Source organism: Ptychodera flava, chromosome 6 (genome assembly GCF_041260155.1).
Source record: "Ptychodera flava strain L36383 chromosome 6, AS_Pfla_20210202, whole genome shotgun sequence".
Taxonomy (NCBI): domain Eukaryota; kingdom Metazoa; phylum Hemichordata; class Enteropneusta; family Ptychoderidae; genus Ptychodera; species Ptychodera flava.
The window spans coordinates 35,711,422-35,727,116 of record NC_091933.1 but is presented as its reverse complement, the minus strand read 5'-3'; the positions used below and the strand labels follow the sequence as shown (position 1 = coordinate 35,727,116).

Below are 15,695 nucleotides of genomic sequence, written 5' to 3'. Positions count from 1 at the left end.
CACGAGTAGGTACCTGTGGCATGCGTATTACCATGAAAGTCAGGGGGACTCGGTGATTGTCCAACGTGATCAAGTGGTCCATACGAGACGTTGGATACATTGCATTTCGTTTAACTGCATTTGTTAAAATCTCGTGTCACCTACACTCGCTGTTCACTGGCATATGTTAAAGCAAGTTGTTATCTATATATAGAGTGACGTAAATAGAAGTCCAAATGGTTCGCCTATGAACACGGATATTATCATAACCCAATGGCCCTTAAGGACGTTTATCTCTGACCCTTTGGACGAAATGAGTTGTAAATTTGAATTCTGATGGGCTGTTTGAAACATCATCCCCATAGAAACGTCTCACTTGTATTCTATAAACAAGTTGCCAGACGGTTTCTGAGCAACAACAAAACATCAACCCTTATCTATTTCTGAACACGTCCCTCTGGCTCTGAGATCAACATTGGATGAAAAGAATGATACTGACTCCGTTTTTAAGAGACTTTTGATAACTTTTGAAAGTATTTCCATTATTTACACTCCATATAACAAGTTATTTTCTTTTTCACCTCCCTACAATACATTGATTTCAAAAGTCTTCGACTCACCAATGTGATATCATGCAAACTGAATCCCCGTCGGGACTTAAATCAAGTCATAAACGATCAGCCATCACATCCATGCAAGTTATGTTGAACGGTAATTACACATTATACAAACAAAGCAAAAATACTGAATACACGTCTCAAAAAGTTACAGCTATTAAAATGGAGGTATGATGCCAAATCGATCATGTAGATGCCAAATTCAACATGAACTTTACAAAGGCAGGGTTTATCGACTTTCTTTGGGAAGAACATTAGCGACATCTTTGATATAATTAACTGACAGGTATTCTTTGATTCTAATTAACCATAATTAAGCGAAGTTATTTAGTAAGGCAAGAACCCTTTTCGAGGAACTGCAGTGAATGATGGGCATGCATTACTTAAGAACTCAGTAAATGCATTATTAAAAAAATCAACAACTTTAAGGGGACAGTAAAATATGTTCACAACTGCCCTGCTGTTGCAATTTGCAGTGCGCACGCGTTCACCTCTCGTCAGTCTCTCTTCACGAAAACGACAACTGCCTCCGAGTCCTGCCAGCTCCAAAGCTACCCACTCGCACGGCCCTTTCGCCGCCATTTTATTTGGCTCTCACGTACACACCGCGCCTCTTGCTATAAGCGATCAGATATCTACAGATTTACATACTTTTCGTGTCAAAACGCCTTTTAATTAGATGTTGTCGCTGTCTAAAAATGTAGGCGTGATCCCTTAACCGCTGAAGAATTTCAAAAACTTATGCGCAGACGACGGTATTCCAATCTATGTAGCCCGCTGGACTCTTTCAAAGTTGCCTGCAAATACTACGGGAATAAATTTTCCAAGTCAGTGACGGGACAAAGTATGATCAATGAATAACATAAAATAATAAAATAAAATATTCATTTTGATCTATTTTGTGCCAGATGAAATAGTGGTCTTTACGTTCGGTCCTTATGTTCGTTCCAGGGGAAATGGCACGTTGCCGACGCAGCTGTATGTATCTCTGTACTTGACGTTGGCCTCTATATCAGATCAATTTCCTTTCTTCATGGCAGTTGTCAAAATTGTCAAAAGCCATGTGCAACTGGCCGGATACGAATGTACTCACCGTGAAATTGAATGTCGATGATGCTTCCAGAGGTTTCATTTTTTCATAGCGGCGTGACACAGGGCAGTTACAGGATCCCCTTAGGGAAGGCCAATGTTCGTGTTTCCAAGGTTATACCTTGAACGTGTTCGCCTTGAGTATGAGTGTTTGAGTCGATAGAATAATTTTTTTCGCCGGGCCATTTCCTTCAATCATATCTCCAGTTAATGTATCGCTAATGATCAATGAGTCACAAAGCCAATCAAAAGCATTTATAAAACCAAAAAAAAATCATTTTTACTGTTTAAAATACGCAAATGGAGGATCAGCAAGTTAGAAGCTTCTTCTTTCAAAGAGATAATACTTCGAGGAGTTCTCACATACATGATGAAGATTCTAAAAAAAGGATAGAATTCCAGAATTCGTCGTGATCTACTGAGTGACGATACCAGATATGTTTCGTTTGATTTTACGACAAAATCCTGGTTTATTTGAAATCATCATTATTAACTTGCCGGTAGAAATTACCTATATTAATTAGGTGAAAGCTGGACTCTCAGCGAGTTGTTATCAAAGCTAACTTGTTTCAGAGGGTGATCATGATTAAATTCAACTGTACGTTCTTCAAATTTCCATTCAATTTTTGGCAAATGAGTATGCCCATCTACAAACGTTGCTACAGCATGACGTTCCTTCTGACACTGGAAAAAGGAAGATGATGATATTGCTTTAATATCGTTAGCAAGATTCTCTTCGAAAATACAGGTCTCTTCTATATAACCATTCTTCTGTGAAAGTTTTTGCGGTGTTTAAAAAAGTCTTCATCACACATTAACTTGAAGTTGATTAAATTCATCATTGTTTAAATGATGCAGCATAATTTGAATTCAAAGTTGTGGTAAAAATAGTTGTGTCGATCAAAAACAGTGCTTACAGGACACGTGACTTCGATTTAAAATTCAATACGCCGAGGAATTTTGAACCACCGGAATCTAAGAAAACCAAGAATTTCTTCTTGAACATTAACAAATATAACCGCGGAAATCACACGGCAACACCTGAATACAATCTCTAGTCAGTGCGAGGCCACGGTGTGTGAAATCTTGTCGCATGCGAAAAGTAATTCCTCCATTTGTGTACTGACCCTACCGTGACCCCCCTTCCCACTTCAAGTGGACCCCGAAATTGCAAAGTAGATCTTATCGTATGTTATATCATTCTTCTTACGATTCCTACGCTCAGAAAACTAATCAAGGTTTGACCCCTACCCCCCACCTCCAACCAAGAAATTAAGTTTCACAATCCGTCAGCCGTATGATAGCCAGCTTCTTACTTAAAGTTTGCAATTTCCTGATCAAATCTCGAAGGATTATCATTTTCCTCCGGTCCTATTCTTCTATTGAATTTTGAAGCAAAGAAAAGTGACTTTAAATCTTGTTCAGATAATTAGCCTGGGAAAACGTCACTAACGATAAGAAAAGATGTACAAACATCGACAGCAGAGGGGAAACCGCTTATTACTGTTTATAATTAAAATCACTCCATCGGGGAATTTCTCTTATCTACGGCTCAGTGATGACAACCATAAGGAAACACTAACCCTGTTTTATTACGTGGAGACTAAAACTTTGCTTTTTTGATGATCCCTTGTAAAGATAAATCTCAAAAGAAACGGCAGGGACAACACTATTGATATAATGTGGGCGAGTTTCTAGATAAGCCGCTTGGGGAGGTCCCGTCCTCTCCGCTTTCAGTGCGTTTCAAAGTCTTCTTTTCCTCGGATTTTCCCATCACATCGGCTTTTCTCATTCCTCTTACTACAACGGACCTTACATCTCTGGGTCTTATCTTAATACCTGTGCAATAAAGTATACCTACTTGATTCTTTTCGGAGCAAAGGCACGTCAGTTTCAAAATATCGTTAAATCCTGGAAAGACATTCCTCGGAGAGTCCATTGCGTTCTTAGCAAAACATACCCGAATACTGACTCCCCAGCCAACTATATTAGATTCGACTCTTCTATCTTGTCTTTTTATATTTTACTCATAACAGGCATATTTCACATTGTGATAGCAATCTTTAACTTGGCAAATCTTGTAACCCTCCAGTGTCGAGGTTTATAAATATTGGTTCATGTAATTTCCGCTTTGTTTCGGTTGTTTCTGTATCTGCCACTTTCTTTCAATGGTTTCAACAGGTCTTCTAATTTTGGTACAGTGACAAAATTACAAAATATGCGAGAGATAATGCTCTGTAAGTCCTACAGCATATCAATTTAATTTTAATTTGATATATAAGAACAAAGTCAGTCTTGTAACTCGTTTTTTTTTTATTTCAAATCTTGCATACAGTCATCAGAGACAATACCAGACACTTTTCAAGAAATGGCTTTTGGACACCGTGGACCGGAGGCCCAAGCAGTGTCTCATGGAGCCATAATGTCTGTGTGTGTGCGCGCGCGAGTACGCGCTTGTTTGTATCCGTCTGCCCGTCCATCCGTAGTCGGATATTGTCGTGTCATAACTTGGAAGCCATAGGTCAGAATGTCATGCAATTTGGTACATAGCATCATCATATCGCTAGATCTCATTAGACTTTGGTGGGTGTGGTCTGCATAATTAACAGTCATTTGCATACTTCATGAATTTGCGCATTAGACTATATCTCAATAATCATTCTACAAAATTTGATGTAATTATGCAGTTACTCAAACTGTTATATGGTCTTAATATGTGAAAACTTTGGCGGGCGTGACATGCAGATTATAAGCTCATCTGCATATTTAATGAATCTGTATTTAGGCTGCATATTAGTTCTGGATGCACCGATTTTGACTGGATCTATTTTATCCATTGGTCATACTTAGTTCTATATATGTTGTCGGGTTTATTAGCATCACATTCTTACTATTAGCTTATTTGCATATTTAATGACTTTCTGTAAATAGGCTATATATCGACACTGAGAGGGCCGATTATGACCGGAATTTTCCAATGCAATGATCATACTTAGATCTAGTTACATTGTAAATTTGGTAACCAAGACAATTCAAATTAATAGCTTATATGCATATTCGATTAGTTTCTGTAATTAGGCTATATATCAATATTTAGTGCACCGATTTTGACGGAACCTCTGATATTCATTGATCATACTTAGATCTAGTTATGTTGAAAGTTTTATGAGCATGAGATTCTTATTACTTGCTTATTTGCATATTTAATGAATGTCAATAATCTAATCGATAGGACCATTTTGTGTCACTGCCGTGTTAACTTTACAGGGCTGAATTTTTGATACATGTACTTCCCTATCATTGAGATAACGTTCTCGACTGCTGTTCCACGAGACAAAATAGGTGCTACATGCGGTGAAATAGCGGCAATATAGCTCGTTTTCAGGAAGACAGCGAATCCTTCAGGATTACTGTAACTGTGAAAGGAGATTCTTGTGATAAACGCGAAAACCGAAAATACAGTCTATCGAGGGTGTATGACAAAGCTCTTAAGCCAACCTTAGGTCAGAGGGTTCCTTAGAAGTCAGTCACCGACCAAGAGACTGGTTTGCACGTGTGATATCGAGTCAATATACGGTATTTTAGCCCAAAACAGAATAAACACAATAGCATGAATTAACTTTTATGTAACTGTATCAACAAGTTCCGGACAAATATATTTGTGAAAGCAACAGTGATGATGACGATGATGATGATAAGCACAAAACAGCTAATTAAGAGAGGCGCCATCTTATCTCAACTGTTACCATTCAACGAATTCATAATAATTCTAATCTTTCACTGGGTTTAAACTGACAACTCATGCAATGAAACACATGTGGCATTCCATTTTAAATCTGAATATTACCTCGGCACAGCTTTGAAACAAAAGAATGTGAAATTCGCAGTTTGCTGATTAATGGTACATATCATAATAAAATCATTTCTAGTCATCATCCTCGACATTAATTAGTAATAACCGTGAAAGTTAAGTAATTAAAAATCAATCTAGAACATATTATTCCTGTGCCATCGATCAAACAGGTTGGTTGTACAATATCCTGTATGCATGGACAATTGCACATTGCACAAAACGTACAATGATTTATGGACCGCATTGATCCCGCATTATGTTCACGGATAAGAACGCAGAGGGACGATTTAGTAATGGAGCCCACTTTAATTAAACTCGTATATAATGGAAAGTAATGGATATCGTCACACAAAATATTGCCTGCTGCAAAGAGTCGTATTTGTGAAAACGCTGTTTCTCGTGAGAAGCAATGTATCTCGTGCCGTTAGCGATATCAGTCAAATAACGTGAGTGTATTCTAGTAATAAAGTGACACAATTGACGAGTTCGGTGTATTATGCAATTATTTTTTTATCCTTTGCGCAATCCACGACCGCTGGAAGAGTGATAAAGGGATGTCATGGCGCCGTCACTGTGGCTTTGTCGTTTGGCAAATCATAGATACTCGGACTCTCAAACTTGTCCTTTTTTTCTGAAATACCACTTGTGGGGGTTCATTTTAAAGCCATCTGTGTAAGAAAACTTTTCACCGGCTCAGTTTTTCGAAAGTTCATTTTTCTCCGTAGAGTTAACTCAGGGATGGCGGCCATTTTGAAATTTAAATATCGGTAAAATCTTGGGTTATTTGTTTCTCTGGTACCAAAATTTTCAGGGTGACCCCCGATTTTTATTTTTGATTTTGAAAGAGAATGGTTGAAATATTCCTTAAGGAAAGTTTGAACAAAAGTTTACGTCTTTCACTTTTGAGGCGCATACTACCTTAATGGCTGTAAGATTCAAAACCGGACTGCTTCAGTCGTTCTTTAACAGTTGAAACAATGTATGTCACTCAAAGGTGAAGCGGTTTAGTCATGTATTTTTGGTTGTTAGTCAGTGGTGTCATCAACGGCATTCATGTATTTGTATCAACATTGTGACTTGCACGTCAACTGTTCTCCACAAACTCACACAATGCTGTCGACTCCATTCAACTCTCCTAACTGTAAAATCATTGCATATGAGGCATTGCTATTTTGTACACGCAGAACGAACACAAGCCCTGAGTTATTAATACATCAGATTCTATACAATAAATGTCTCAATGTCTTTCAGAAATAATCCACAACCTTGTAAAGATTAGATTTTATTGCTCTTACCTACTTCAATGCAGTTATATAATTTACCAATATTGCCAAACGTCAATCACAAGGCACACACTAAATCCAAAGGCTTTTTCAGGTACAGAATCGATTTAAGAAAAATGATAACCAATAAACAACAGGGATTAATGCGGATTATGCTGAAATAGAGTGGGCTTTCTTATCTCTGTTGCCGATGTCATTGAGATAATCTCATATAGCATTATTTTCTTCCAGCTCATCTTTGTACAATTTTCGAAGTTGTAATCTCCTCAGACACCAACCATAATTAAGGTATTAGTTCGTTCGGGTGAATTGAAGGTACCATTACGTCTGCTGATCTACAAAATGAAACTTTCAGCAGCAATTTATTCGCTACACACAACTGTCTTTGTGTAGGATATTGCGAATTTTTATGAAAGCCGGAGTCATTTGCGGCAGGTGGAATAATTACAAGAGAGTCATATAGCCCGTCGCGGAGAAAGTGTTTTATTGACGCTAAAAATAGAGAGCAGAAAAAACGGATATGGACAGGAGAATAGAGAGATATATCCGGGCAGACAAACAAAGCAATTAATTTAGACGTATTTACAGAGCTACTGAAGAAATTGCCGCAAATCACAAGTTAGGCGGCTAAGCAGGGATGCTTTAAAGTCTGTTGGCTATTTGACAATGTATCAGTGACTTCAAGCGAGGACGAGACTGGCAGTCATTATAAAAAAACGCCCCTTCACAGCAGGACCGACACAATTGTACACTCACTCTAACAGATCAGATTTATAGGCATCAGACCATGTGCACATCCAACAAGTATTGTTACACATAAACCATTGATATAGAATGTAGCCTAAGTGGGTCCTTCTATGAGGGCTTGCTATGTCATGGCGGGTCTCAGCCTTTTCTTCGCCTAAAATCATTGACAATTGTTGCAATGGCAAGATAACTCTACACCGTGCGCGTCTGAACGGCGGTTTCAGGTAATTTCTAAAGTATATAAGAGCGAGAGAAATTGTGAAACAAATTTAAGGAGCGGTCAAGGACAGAGAGTCTGTCGGGGAGGAATAGACAACCAGGCAGAGAGAGATAAATATGGGAGTAAGGCAAGAGATGTTGAAACAGTCACTGAACACAGACGGATGGATGGAGACAAGTAAGGGGATAAAAGCTGAAAGAGATGGAGCAATAGAGAGAGATCGTATACTTGAGCGTATTTTGTTGATCTGAACTTAGAGTCTGTTCTTAATGGGAGCATCTCTTATGCAGTGACTGAACTTGAACCATCATTGTGTTTTTGTTTCCGATTTGTCATTTATGTGAGCAGTAGCGGAGAAGGAGATAATTACTGTCAGGTGAAAACGATGAATAGTGGTAAGATGAAAAAATTGCGACATGAGCGATCCCATGATGCAGTTTATTCTTGTTGTACTAAAATATTAGGCTACGACTTTTCATTTCAACATTAATTTCAAATTCGATTTTTTTATGCCTTATTTGATGAAACGATAAGAAAAACTGTAAAGTCATTCAGTAAGTTTTTTGAATGTAATCATACTTGTTAATCATGAGCTAAAATGACAATTACCTACATTCATAGTAAGAAATTGATTTGCGTACATCCTAACTTTCAGATACATGCTTGGGCGCACTGTCGATCCTTGCCGAAAAATATTGTGTTGACGGTTATTATGAAAAGTGTTCTGGAAGAACATGTCGACTTATACTGGTCATTTTTGCTCTCAGAATATTATGTGGTGATGATGTATGTCTGTCTGCATCGCAGTGTGTCTGTGTGTTTGCCTCGGGCATATGCAGTGCCGATGTCTATCTGTCTGTCTTGCAGTGTGTCTGTGTGTATCTGCCTTGGGCATATGCAGTGTTAATGTATATCTGTCTTGCAGTGTGTTTGTGTATCTGCCTTGGGCATATGCAGTGCCGATGTCTATCTGTCTTGCAGTGTGTCTGTGTATCTGCCTTAGGCATACGCGGTGCCGATGCATATCTGTATATCTTGCAGTATGTATGTGCGTCTGCCTTGGGCATATGCGGTGCCGATATCTATCAATTGTGTGAGCCTACTGTTCTAATGGATGACCAAAGAAACCCTAATCCGACCGAACCAAATCTTGTCAAAGCGATGTCTTCTTTAATCTCCAGATATGATTACCATGTTTGTGATGGCATGGTTTGCATAATTAGGCGTAGTAAGCATATATATCATTTCAAATATGCTTTTGACTTGAAGAACATCTGGTCTGAGGATAACCAAGCTGTGAGTCATGTAGATGATGTCAATTGCTCAAAATTTGCATACGAGCGGATCATTGCAAATTTGCACCCACTTTACATCTCAACTCAAATTTCCAATGTGCGTTTCTATTAGAATACGCTGCCCAATATTACAGAAGTTGGTGCACAGAATCTTCATAATCTGCAGAACTGAAAAATAGTTATACTAACTTTGGAATCAAGTAAATCCCTGCTAAATATCTGGCAAGGGTCCAACATATGAAAGGTTGGTAAATAGATTCTTTAATGAAAGATTTCAAGAGATTACACTGACGTGAACATAGGTTTTCAGTGGCAGCCAATCAGTCAGTTTCGAAAAATTATAACAAAAGGCGGTGTTTCACGTGGATGTACTATTCATTGGTATTTCTAACAAACGTGTTGATCAAAATGAAAATTTGTAAATGAGAGTTAAAACTGTTAGTAAATGTTCTCCCGCTACGATTTTAAAACAATCCTCTCCCCTCTCCCTCCCCTCACGATTATATCACCCTCTCCCCATACCTGACAAGGAGCACCTTCCGATGGTCCATTTCTGATTACAAAACTTTCATCTCCCCTCCTCGTCATATCACTTTGCCCTCCTAACCGACAATCCTAACCGACAAACCCCCGAAAACAACCGAGACACAATCTCTGCCCTCCCGATACTGAAAATTTTTGCTCAACCATTATTTATCGACCCGCTGGTACGAGAAATGATCCATGTTGGCCGCCTACAAGCGAAGAGATCGCTTGCAGATGTAACATATTTTTCCGCGACATCTGTCAGCTGTCTCTAAGTTATGACTGTCTATTACATGTGCCATTGCACTGTGGAGGGAGGGCGTCCGTTCCGCAGAGGTCACTTCAAGACATTAGTTTGTTTTTATCAACCTACAATTTACCGGAGAATTCTCAGCTCATACATATGTTATTGTCCTATATCACGATAGCGTCAGGTTACTGTTCCTACGCGTGACGTACACATAGCTAGTCTCCACAGTGCGGTTCCCCTCCTTGGCTGTACCTGTAACGTCAAAGATATACTGCCACCTGTTCCAATTTTGCCACAGTTACCATGGAAAGAGAAAATCTAACCAATCACAGATTTTAAGCGGGTGGCCGCTTTTTAAAAACAGCGCCCTCACATGGGTATTTTGAATACCAAGTAACGCCCCTTTGGCCATATATGGGCATATTTAGATTACAGGTGACTGTATACCTTTAACGCTCGTATTCTTACGTTCACTTCACTGTTTCTGTCGGCGTACTTTCCTCATGAGTCTCATCCGTATCTTACCACCTGATCTCGCAGAACACCTCGTTTCGTTTGTGGGCTGCAAGATGGAATGTCGGCTTAATAATATTTCATGACCGAAATGCAGCGTGGCTCAATAATTACTGTGTTTTCGTGGCAACCTTCGCATGGGTGTAAATTGCTGTCTTGGCAGAGAATTGAAATGCAATATTCCCTAGTTGTAAATCACACAACACATTCACACCTCACCTCTGCTGAACTCCCGAGGTATACATTGATACTATTAGCACATAATATAGCACAATAACTCACAATTAGATGAGTAATATGGAGAACCCTTAAAACCGTGGAGAAATATTACCCGAGAACCCTTAAAACCGTGGAGAAATATTACCCCTGACAATATCGGTAAACGAAAAGATTCACCTTATCGAAAGTAAAAAAAATATTTTAGACCAAGATTGGCTATGTGAACACAAGCGGATAAAAAGTCTGATTCCTATCTCCCTCCGTCCCCTGTTTCTATCTGTAGTACATACGTATTTATGCATCTGTTTGTTTTTATGTATGTATGTATGTATGTATGTATGTATGTATGTATGTATGTATGTATGTATGTATGTATGTATGTATGTATGTATGTATGTATGTATGTATGTATGTATGTATGTATGTATGTATGTATGTATGTATGTATGTATGTATGTATGTAGGTAGGTAGGTAGGTAGGTAGGTAGGTAGGTAGGTAGGTAGGTAGGTAGGTAGGTAGTAGGTCTACAGGTAGGTTGTGAATGTCTATCTGCCCGTCTCTCTCCCCTCTCTGTGTCTGACTCTGCAAAGAAAGACTGGTCAAGTCGCTGTTACAACTTTCAATAGATGACGTCATTCCATTTATACATGTATATGCCACAGGAGAGCTTTAGGTCTGTTTTGCTGATATGTGACGAACACTTAATAAGTTCTATAATTTTGGGTTTTTCAGTTTGTATGACTTTGCCGCGAAAGGAATGACGAAACAATGAGCAAAAGTAAACGAACGAACACACCACAGTTGTCCTTTTAAACATGCAAGAATTGAATTCGGTTACGTTGTTGCTCGTAATCAATGTAGTTCAGAATATTAACGGACGTAGGAGATTCTAAGAACCCGTGTACTACGTCATCAATGCCAAATTAAGCCATTCATCTATATGAGACTGACCGCTTATCAGACCGTAATATCCGACCGGAAGGCAGAAACAACTAGGCCCCGGAAAGAAGCAGGACAGACAGATTCACATACCCGCAGCCATCATTATTGACTAGTAGCAATTAGCCTTCTCAGGAAGATTAGCTTCTCGGGCAATGATTTGACATGTCTTTGCAAAACTGCGGCACGTAACTGGCATTTTCATAACCTTAACAATTATTTAGACACATGAATGTTTTACATTTAGCGAATATAATTTTATTTCTCTATTGAGAAGCGTGAACTGTATGCTCATCATATGTTTGGTATATGTAGTTTGCACAGTAAAAATTTCAAAATTTGACGCCGTGAAGGTACCAGTGCATGCGCCGTCTACGCGTTGCATGCTGGGACGTTACGTCATATTCTGCATAGCCGAGCGTTCAACAGTCGACGCCGTGTTCAGCAGAGTAGCCGACTGTTCCAAGAGCTGCCAGGGAAATCAAAAGATGAATTTAAAGCTAAATCTTTGAATTGAACAACGCATGACTCATATCAAGCGAGGTCAGACTATGTGACTCTTGTGGAGTGACGTAACATAGGTCGCTGCGATCTCGAACTTCAATCAAGCCATCTCTCTTTAACGTCTTATCATCCTGCCATCATTGCCTCTTTCAGAGTTATATGATCTCCTCGTCGTTTAAAAATCAATTGTGTCAGGCAAGCTAAGGTTCTCTTGTTGCTGGCAGTGGAATAGCACGTAAGTACAATCAATTCTCTTACCCTAACAACATTGTGATATTCAACGGCATAAAATACTCGGCTTTTTTTAATCGCTCACTCAATGCTCGCTCACTCAACGCTCAAGAACTGTTGATGATGCGATATTGGGCAAAGCTATCCCTAACACTACGCTTACTGCAACAACAGTCAAAAACTTGTTCCACGGGACATTGTTAAATTTTCATTATTTGTAGTCTATTGAGACCGGGCTGATGATAAACAATGTGAATGATGAGGGGCGAGTGTTTCGTTGAAATCTCAACCGATGAAGTTCTGAGAATGCCAATTATCCTGGTATTCTAGATTGCAATTTTATCAGTAGAGTCGACACACAGGAAACCAGAGCGTCGGCTATCTTTTGAATCGATTTAAATGTATACTCTCATGCTTTTCATCAACCTTAAGAATTTCTATTGGAATATTGAGCAAATGTGCCTTTGAGTCCGACACTTATTTCCGGCGTATCATCCTAATCCGTTCACATCAAGCCATATTAGTGTACCATGATAACCAGTGAAGTCGTGCCTCATCAGAAGAAACCAAATTTACCCCGGCTTTCCGTTGCTGATCGGTTTGATTACGTCACTAGATACTTCGCTGTGATTTAAAAACTCCAGTGTCGACCCATTTGCTGACGATAAGACATGAGAATTTCTTCGTCTCCATCTTTCTATCCTTGTTCAAAGCTTTTCCGTCAAATGCTTGCGTTAGCAAATGCATTGATGATATTCTGACGATTCCCGACAGGTACTAAAAAAAACGATATTGCTCTCACATGCCCGATTTATGTGTAACACGTTCGTTTAAATGTCAATGGACCTCTAAAAATCCTGGCACGTCACGCTTGAATTAGTAAACATGACATTTGATATCGTATTACACCGATTACGTGGTCTTCGGGCTTGACTCACTAATAACTATAAATCTTCCTGGAAGCACATACAAGGTATAAATTTGACTTCGGTTTTGTAAGAGTACCACATTGTGACGGTTCTGGCACTATTCTTGCAGCGCCAGAAGATATTTGCATTTCAAACAGGAAAGCATGAACGACGTGTCAACAAGACTATTTTTACCCTGTGTATCATAGAAACTCTATAAAGAAATACATGAAGTTGAATCATTGACTGGTTCTGTAATATAATCCTGATGACGTAATATGGTTCTATCGACTTGACCTTGAATATTTGGAAAGTTACTTATTTGTCTTTTGGTTTTTTCCTCTGTATGATATACAAATGTGGATCCAAATTCAGTTCACTAGCGAACTTAAGTGATATGTTAAAAACAATTATCGGAGTTGATTACTTGCTCACCCTCAAAGTTTGTTGACCCTCAGATACAAGACATGTGACGATAACCACTAAATCATCGCTTCCAATTCAATTTTATATGACAAGACCTTCGATCCTGTCACTTCCATCCATTAATCCTTTCTGTCTATTTTGATGAAACTCTGTTCTCATGAATAACATTTTAAAATGAACTAATTTCTGGCATTAATGTGCGTACCCGGGATCTTCACGTGATTTATTTGCGTTTCGTGTAAGTCGAAAATAAAACCACGCTGACCTATGCTTAGAGCTGTAAATCTCAGAAGCATATGAGAGAGTGAGCCTGTTTTGTGTGATCTCTCTCCTTAATCACTTTCTTATTATCTCATTTCAATACGCGAGAGATTATAGGCGCCCTTGTTATTTCACCACAATACCGGCACACGAACGTTATTTACCGATTTTGTCGCTTTACTTCACACAAATGCACTTGGTTCAAAATTGTCGGTAGGCAAATAATACATCATTTTATAGTAGCAGCTGATCAAATTGATCCGTTTGTGAAAATTAAGCGCCATATGCATTTATTCATTTTGTGTTCTTTTCCTGCACAAGAAATACCCATTATTTTATGTTTTCAGATCGCTCAAATTCGATCGAACAACCGTGTATCGTGAGCGTGGGTCCCTACATATATAAATTTGTTATGTACGGGGGAATATTTTCGCTGCCATTTTATATGCGAGATGAGCGAGACCTTCAAGTGGAAGATTACACAGCTGAGTCAGTATTGGCTGTCTGTAAAAACGTGAGGGGCTTTTAATCTTTAACTCCATCAGGAGTTTCTTACTGCGGAGCTTAAGATAGAAACCAATGGTCTAATATTGCTGAAGTTTGTGTATATTTTTGTGCACGCTTTGGATACACTTATTTCAGCTCAAAGGTCTTGTCCCTTCTCATGTCTACGTTGGGCGCTTTAAATAAAATTGTTTGTTTGCCGTCTGCTTGCCGGTAGGTTTTCAAAGAAAAATTAAGAAAACAAACACATTGTTAACACTATTAGAGAGAAAAAATATTATTTTTCCAAAAGAGACCAGATAAAAAAATGAGCTTATGTTAATACACTTGTGAATTTTGTCCTTGTTTGTTTTTTTTCCCCGACTGGCTGGTAGGTTTTTCAAAAATCCAAGGACGGCAAACAAAGAATGTTCGTGAAATGGCCTCATTGAATGTAACAACGCTCGTCGAGTATTTTAAAGATTTCCATTTTGGAAATTTTGCAGAGTGACGTCGACAGAAAAAATAATTGTGTTTTTTACTCCAAGTGTTTCCATAAAGTTCAGCGCAGCTCCCATGGACAAAACATGTTGCATATATCCCCACCACAAGTTCAGATATTTTAAAAAGAACTTTGAAGTGTCGCTAACTCACCCGTAAGGTTTGTCATTCCATAGAAAACGATATCGGCACGTATTGTATCTGATCCAGGACTGTCGTACAACGAATGGGAAACTTAAATGCAGCACCTTATAAGGTATGATGACACTTACTTACTTGCAAGACAAGATATGATTATTATTGATTCGACCTTTTTATACAATCGCAAGATAGCATCATATTGTCAGACGAAACCGTTTCTCCTGGTGTAATTTTTTTCTTTAAATTACTCAGAATATAGATGTCATCCCTGATATATTTACGTGTAAGTAGAGATCAGCGTGATAGTGAAGCGAGGTGTTTGAAACCAGCCGTTTGATCTCAGAATAGATCCCCTTTATCAGACTAAATTTCGTGAAATCGCATGCCGGGGTGAGCAGTTTAAAACGGAGATCAGCTCGGCAGATTGGTTGCCTAGGCAACATTGCCATCGCTGAAACGAGCTCGCCGAAGATGAGATGCAAAGTTGTGATAATACCAGATGTGGTGGCATTGTCGCCACATCTTTTACTGCAATATGTATTTATGGGAGCTTTTCTGTTCGCCAAATCGGCGATTATCTTGCCAGTTTTCAAAATGCGAAAAGAAAGATTGGCCTATTATTGCAATTTTCTGAGTGTCGGGGCTCTGCAATGTTGGTTTACTACAGACAACACATGGATGGTTAAACCTATTTAGATTCTATCTCAGAT

At 38.8% G+C, this 15,695-nt stretch overlaps 1 protein-coding gene across 6 annotated transcripts in view; it reads left to right on the top strand.

The window, feature by feature from the left end:
• LOC139135616 (uncharacterized) overlaps nt 1-15,695 on the top strand; it is a 97,972-nt gene that overhangs the window by 28,190 nt on the left and 54,087 nt on the right. Inside the window, exon 2 of one of the 6 annotated variants that reach the window (XM_070703102.1) lies at nt 12,188-12,269. The exons of 3 other annotated variants lie outside the window; for them this stretch is intronic. The gene's annotated coding sequence lies outside the window, so the exon portion shown is untranslated. Of the gene's footprint in view, nt 1-11,951; nt 12,270-14,980; nt 15,101-15,695 lie in introns of those variants that run through there. 2 more of the 6 variants (XM_070703100.1, XM_070703107.1) reach the window with 2 other exon arrangements.